Genomic DNA, 8,180 nt, shown 5'->3' with positions numbered 1-8,180 from the left:
GTCTGCTGACTGTATAGACACGTCCTGCTAGGGGACGGCCATAGGGACTGTGCTCTGTGTGCTCACTGTATAGCGAACACCATTGATTGTTCTGGAACGGTGGGGGCTAGAGAAAAAATTCCAACTGTGTCGGAATCAGTGGAGCAGCGACTATTAAATGGTGTTAAGAACTGGACTTGCTGGAGGCTGTGAAAGGTGCTCTGTAAAACATAACTAAACTTTGGACAACTTTTGCGTTTCCACTACTATTTGTCATTAATAAATTTTGTAATGTATTTTTTGTGGTTAATGGACAATAGTGCTGATGCAAGATACCAAACTATCAGCTGTGAGCAGGAGATCTCACTACGTACCAAAGAACTGCCACATGTTATCATGATGGCTGCATATGTCCCCCACCTCTGCAAAAATGTTTTCTGCTTGTTATATCTACATGCTGTGACCCCCCCCCCCCCCCTCCCCGTCATGTCCTCCAACCACAGTCGGCTGTATTATTATTAACATCACTCCACACAGAGAACTAAATGATCCTGCAGTGTGTCTGTGTTTCTTTCTTTTTTAGTTGCTCTGATTCCTAGGATTTCTCTATCTGCCATGAGCTTCTATGTGTCTCTCTCTTGTTATATACTACTGTGCCATCTATGAAACTATCACTGAAATTTCCCCATTGTGGGACTATTAAAGGATTATCTTATCTTATCTAATATACTTTATTAACACATTGTGGCTCCTTTCTGTGAAATCCTGCCTCTCTTTATTCTTTCTCTTGCTTCCGTATAGAGATCTGTTCCTCTCCAATACCAAGGAGAACAGTAACACAGTTGTCAATTTATACATAAATATTCAGGAGGAAGAACAAAGGAACAGAGATATAATAAAAGATGTTCCGGAATAGTTTTATTGTGTGAAGTCTCTAGTAAATGCACATCTCAGGGGAGGTGACAAGTCCTTTATAAATAAGGGGCTGTCCAGCAGGTAATGTTTGTTTTCGAAAAGGTTTAGAATTGGTTAAAAAAAAAAAAAAAGTAAAAAAAAAGCAAAACTCACCCCATTGTTCTCACCTGTTGCTCCCTCAGGTGCCATGCTAATCCCTATTGTCATGCAGGAAAGACCAAATACTGGTCACAATAGTGTAAAATGGAGCATGCTAATTTTACATACAGAAATGCTGCATTTTCCCCATTGTTTAAGGCTGATTGCAGATGACTGTGCTGCACCCTGCCTGCCGTGAATTAAAAGCCTGGGCTGCACCCGGGGGACACAGGGATGAATAGGCTGCAAAATAGGACCTGTCCCATCTGATATGGCCTGCACACGGGATCATGAAAATCACTGTCTTGTGTATGAGCCCATAGAAAAGAATGGCTCAGTGTGCTATCTGTGAAATACACGGAGAAAAATCCTGCACGGAGGACTGTTCTCTCCACCACTTTCAGTATGTAAATGGTGGCCATCCAGCGAACCCCATTATAGTCAACCTCTGTTTTAGTGGTCCGGCTCTCTGTTGTTGGGGTCCTCCAGCGAACCCAAAAGATGGAGAGCCTGGTACAGATGTGAACGTAGCCTTATATGTCGGGAGGCAAAAACAAAAGCATTCAAAACCTCAAACGTTTTCGTTACAGTATTTCTGCTGTGTGGCCTTAGCCTTAGGCTGGGGTCAGACATATTATTTATCCATGTATTAGCATCCATAAGATAGGGATAGGGATCCCGTTATTCTTCTCTACTGACCTTGTCTTACATAGAGCTCAAGGGTAACATTTGTCTTATTCAGTACTGTATGGCACTTATAATAAGGAAATATATGTTATAGCTATTTGTGCACTCTATGTCAATACATTGCATAACCACAGGGGGCGCCAGCAGAATGCATTGCACTTAGCTATGGGCGCCTTTACCTGAACACTTATCTTGTATTGTAAGCTTGTATTGCTACAATATTGTCCCCATATTGTTTTCTCTGAGATCAGCAGTCACCGTGTCTTGCAGATACTTATCTCCCCTCTCTATAAGTGTGTACATTTATATGACAGCCAGTGGCTGATTTATTATTCATCTGAATGCTGTGACATGTTACGGCCAGGTTTATTGCACCCGTTGCAGGTAGAACTTATTCAGAGCAGGAAGCTGAAGTCCTGGTAATTTTCCGGAAGTCCTTAATAGGTTACAGATTGTTTTATAGCAGACTATAGACTACCATAAACAGCTGTCTATACTTCATCATGTAAGTACAACCCTGAGGAATGAATTAGGATTTTCTGAGATTTTTTTTGCATTCTCTATATGGATTCCGCATGAGGACCCCCCCCCCCCCCCCCCGAACGTAATACCGAACGCAACTGCAAGTGCTGTGCAGTGAAAGCATACGGACCCTATAGACTATAATGGGGTCCGTGTGCTTGCCGCGCGCTGCCCGCACAAATCACGCGGACAGGAAAGTAGATGGTGAAGTACTTTCCTGTCCGCATGATCCCCGCGGAGATCTGGCGGCAAGCACACGGACCCCATTATAGTTTATGGGGTCCGGGTGCTTTCACTGACACACTGCTTGCAGTTGCGTTCTCCCGTTCCGGGGGTTCCTCATGCGGACTCCCACAGACGGAATACAAACGCTGATGTGAATGAGGCCATAATGTGGCACCTCCTTTAATCTCAGACCATGCGGTGCCTTAGGGCGTTTCTAGCGAAAGTCTTGCCTGGTACCCCAGTGCATTAGGGACAAGTGAGTACGGTCACCGTCTGGTCCTCTGGCTCCTATACTTAAGTATCCTGGACAACTCCTTTAAATATCTATAGTCCCTATACAGGTGGAGACGCTTTAATTAAAACGGAAACAATTGAGTTTACCTTACCTGTATAAGTTGACATGACAAACAACATGACCTTATCTATTCTACACATAACAATGGGGCGATTGATATAAAGAACTAGTCTGACTTCCAGGCCTGGAGAGACGACTGAATTGGCAGATGTCTCACTGGAGGTTTGTTTTGGAGCAAAATTTGTTATTAACGTGTCTGTATTCCTTAGTCTACGTGTTATAGAGAGTAGAAGATGGTGAGGACTAGAGTTATACAGGGTTGTATACAGAATATACTGTGTGTCCTGGTACAATAGCTCCGCTTAGGCCTTCTGAAGCATGGTGATAACAGTACGTAAGGCATGTGACTACTGCGGCCTCTCACTGTCTGCAGCGGTCACCTGTTAATGTGTCACATTGTCACTGCTCTTATGTACACAGGGTGGGCCTAGAGCAGCAGGGGGGGATATCATTAACAGTACAAGGGTATCGGTGAGGACTGCGGTGTAAGGCTGGGAATACACATAGGGCCTGGAGAATTTACTTGTTGCAGTTTGAATATTAATTTGAATAATTGATAAATATTAATCTCTGGCCTGAAAATGCTAAAAACAGCAAAAAAAGATACTAGTGCATCAATAAATGAGAATATCATCAAAAAGTTCTGGACTGGTGCTCAGTGGTCAAAGGTGTTTTCCGATGGAAGTAGATTTTGGAAGGTCCCAGAGTCTGGAGGAAGAGCGGAGAGGCCACTGTACACAATCCAAGCTGCTGGAGGACTAGTGTGAAGTTTCCACAGTCAGTGATGGTTTGGGGAGCCATGTCCTCTGCTGTGTAGGTCCACTGCGTTTTATCGAGACCAAAGTCAGCGCAGCCGTCTACCAGGAAATTCTAGAGCACTTCAGGCTTCCCTCTGCCCACAAGATTTTTGGGGATGGAATTTTCATTTTCCAATAGGACTTGGCCCCTGTCCACACTGCCAAAAGAACCAAGACCCGGTTTAATAACCACAGTATCACTGAGCTTTATTGGCCAGCAAACTCGCCTGACCTTAACCCCATAGAGATTCTATAGGGTATTGTCAATAGGAAGATGAGAGACCCCAGACCCAACAATGCAGATGAGCTGCAGGCTGCTATCATACAACCTGGGCTTCCATAACACCTCAGCAGTGCCACAGGCTGATCCCTCCATGCCACATTGCCGCATTGATGCCAAAGGAGCCCCCACCAAGTATTGAGGGCATTTATTGGACAGACTTTTCATTTGGCCAACATTTCTGTGTTAAATAATTTTTTTATATAATATAATACCAGCCATTACCTCTTTGTTGGCCAGAGTTCCAGATTGTTTAGCAGCCGTAGCCTCCTTTCTCTCCTCCTGCTTTCTCAAACTCAACATGGAGAAAACAGAGTTCATCATCTTCGCCCCACCTCATACGGCCCCTTTACTTGACCCATCTATCAAAGTTAATAGAACCACGCTTACTCCTGTCCCACGGGTCCATTGCCTTGGGATAACCCTAGACTCTGACCTATCCTTCAAGTCCCCCATTCCAACCCTCAACACCTCCTGCCGCCTCCAATGACATGGGAAAACATCTTTAATCCAAATTGGCAGTTTGCTACTTTTAAATATGCCAGGAAAAAGAGAATCTAATTTGTTGCAAAATTCTAAAACAACCACAGCTATGAAGGAGCCAGAAGTCACAGAGCTCTCCTCCAGCGGAGCTGAGTGGGATCATCGGCACCAACAACACGCTCATCATATGGCGTCCCAGCGAGCTGCTGAGATGCCGGAACAATCAGCATGAGGAATGAGTTCAGTCGCAGTTCAGCTTAACAGCTGCTGAAATACCGGAGCAGGCGGATCATTGACGCCAACAACACGTTCATTATATGGAGTCCCAGCAAGCTGCTGAGATGCCGGTACAATCACCGGCACGGTGTGAGGAACACGTTTGGCAGCAGGACAGCTTAAGAGCTGCTGAAACACCGAAGCAGGCAAACCATCAACGGCAGTAATTTGCTGAATATAGGCGGATCATCAACGCCACCAACACGCAGACAAAGTCACTGGCAGAGACACACAGACAAACGACATACAAAATACACGAGTGCAAAACTGGACACTTCTTATAGGGCCACTACACCAACAAAAAATGAAATATACCCGTGCGGAGCCGGGTCCTCCTGCTACCGTAGTAGCCAATATAAGGCCCCATGCACATGAAGTATGCTTCAGATGTGGGGCTGAGCTTTCAACAGAATGCACTAGGATGACATATCTGAGGGCTTATTTTTATTTCATAGCAAATTTATATTGATTTAATGAAATAAATCGCCATTTTCTAAAATAAACGATTTGCCTGCAGGCACCGTATTGTGACATTCATAACTTTTTTACATTAGTAGTACGATTTTTTGGTATTTACAACCTATTGATGACTTTTCATTGCTATAACACATTCATTTACGCGTACCATATGAGATAAATAATATTATTTTTGGATATTTAGACCTAATATGTTTATTTTTTTGTTTATTTTTCAAATGGGAATGGTTGGTTTCTTTTTATAAAAAAAAAAATTATTATTATGTATTTTTTTTATACTTTTTGAATATCACTTTACTTTGTCTTTTTTTCCGCAGTTGATTGGCCTCCCGCCTACTACGGCACCCTGCAGTCTCCAGTGGGGGACCTGAAGATATTAAGTGAAGGGGAGAGCTTTCTCCCACTATCCACCAAGATACCATTATTGATCACAACTAGAGATGAGCGAACACTGCTGATCCAAACAGCACGCTCCCATAGAAATGAATGTAAGCACCTGGCACGCAGACATTGTCGGCGGCTGGCCGCTTAACCCCCCTCGTGCCGGCTGCTTCCATTCATTTCTATGGGAGCGTGCTGTGAGTGTGCTGTTCGGAACGGCTGTTCTGAACAGTGTTCGCTCATCTCTAATCACAACAGCTAAGGGGTTAAGTTGCCAGTTGCATTTTACATCTCCTGCTAGATCCGGGTTCCAGCGGTATAATATATCCGTAAACTGAGAAGCCACTTAGCAGGCGCAGCTTTATGTACCTGCTACTGAACTGCACCATACTCCTAAGGTGCTTAACATTAGCTGCACTCCAGAAGATCGCAGAACTATTGCAGCGCTTCCCGAAATTGGAAATGTGGTATGCTATGGACGGTATATTTTTCATGCTGTCCTAATAAGACTGAGACCAATGTGCACTGTACAGAAACGGTCCTTACAAAACTCTCCAACGATCTGCTGACGGCTAACTCTAAAGGCTAGTTCAAACATGGTTTTTTGGACCGGATTGTGACGCGGAATCCGCGTCAAAATCCAGATCAAAAGACTGCCTCCCATTGAATTCAATGGGAGCCAGTTGTTTCCTTGTTCCGTAACCTGCCCTATCTTTACGTGGATTCTGTGGCGGAACCGCCGTGGCATCCGTGTCAAGACAATCTCTCTGGATTAGACCCATTTATTTGAGCCTTATCCGAAGCGGAAAGCCGCGACTGTTGGAAGCCCTGGCTAGCCGCAGCAGGCGCATTTTGGTTCGGATTCTGACGTGGCTTCCTGTGTCAAAATCTGGATAAAAAACTACGTGTGAACTAACCCTAAACGGAGTTATTTACTACTGATTCTTCTGGATCTCTCAGCAGCATTTGACACTTTAGACCACCAACTCTTCCTCACTATGCTCTGCTCTATTGGCCTCGGGGACACCGCGCTCTCTCATTTAGTGTATCATTTGCTGGTGCTATTTCTTCTCCTTTCCCCCTTGCAGTTGAGGTTCCTCAAGGCTCGGTCCTAGGCCCCCTCCTCTTCTCTCTCTACACAGCCCCTATTGGATAAACCATCAGCAGATTTGGCTTTAGGTACCATGTTTATGCTGATGATACCCAACTATATATGTCATCCTGTGACATCACCTCTGCAATAATACAGAACACCAGTGACTGTCTCTCTGCTGTCTCTGACATCAAGTCTTCTCTTTATCTGAAAATCAGCCTATCAAAAACGTAACGTCTTGTGTTCTCTCCATCTACTACCCAACCTAACCCTAATATCTCCATTTCTGTCTGTGGCCTTACTATTACACCGAGGTGGCATGCCGCTGTCTGGGGTTGAGTTTGACTTGAATCTCGCCTACACCCCACATATTCAGACACTTGCACCTCAATCACATCTCTAGAATTCGCACTCCATGCACTTAGTGTATGTATATTCACAGATACAGCTTTAGTTGTATGACCTTACTTATTAATAGAAGGACGGATTATTGTACTCTGACCTCTTGTGTCTCCCTATTTCTGCATAGATTGTAAGCTCTCACGAGCAGGGCCCTCCTCGTATTGTTTGATGTCCATTTCTTTGTCACATTGTAATGTCTCATACGGTCTGTTCATGTGTCCTCTGATTTGTAAAGTGCTGCAGAATATGTTGGCGCTATAGCAATAGCGTTATTACTACAATATGCCATCTTGGTCCATCCACTATATGTAGAGGACGGGTTTCATGGGCTCAGAGTCACTATAAATCCTCCACTGCTAGATGTTGTAATGATAATGAAACAATCCGCTTTAGATTTCTTGATATGAGTAAATGATCAAGGGATTTGTCCTCTGCCATATTTGGAGTCAATTTGAGAATTGCCAGCGACTCCCCTGGGACTTTTCACAATGAGAGGGATGAATAGACTCGTCCTCCTCAACCGTGTAACTGTGCAAGGACTGACGTATCCGAAAGAAAGAAACTTACTATGTTCTGCCATCAAGGAAAATAATCAGTGAAAGTATATTAGGATAATACTACTGATAATGACTACTATGTACAGGATTATAGGGTGACTAGTGACATCTACTATGTACAGTATTACAGGGTGACTAGTGACATCTACTATGTACAGTATTATAGGGTGACTAGTGACATCTACTATGTATAGTATTATAGGGTGACTAGTGACATCTACTATGTACAGGATTATAGGGTGACTAGTGACATCTACTATGTACAGTATTACAGGGTGACTAGTGACATCTACTATGTACAGGATTATAGGGTGACTAGTGACATCTACTATGTATAGTATTATAGGGTGACTAGTGACATCTACTATGTACAGTATTACAGGGTGACTAGTGACATCTACTATGTACAGTATTACAGGGTGACTAGTGACATCTACTATGTACAGGATTATAGGGTGACTAGTGACATCTACTATGTACAGTATTATAGGGTAACTAGTGACATCTACTATGTACAGGATTATAGGGTGACTAGTGACATCTACTATGTACAGTATTACAGGGTGACTAGTGACATCTACTATGTACAGTATTACAGGGTGACTAGTGACAT

This window comes from Leptodactylus fuscus, chromosome 6, assembly GCF_031893055.1.
Source record: "Leptodactylus fuscus isolate aLepFus1 chromosome 6, aLepFus1.hap2, whole genome shotgun sequence".
NCBI classification, from domain to species: domain Eukaryota; kingdom Metazoa; phylum Chordata; class Amphibia; order Anura; family Leptodactylidae; genus Leptodactylus; species Leptodactylus fuscus.
This window is presented reverse-complemented; position numbering follows the sequence as displayed.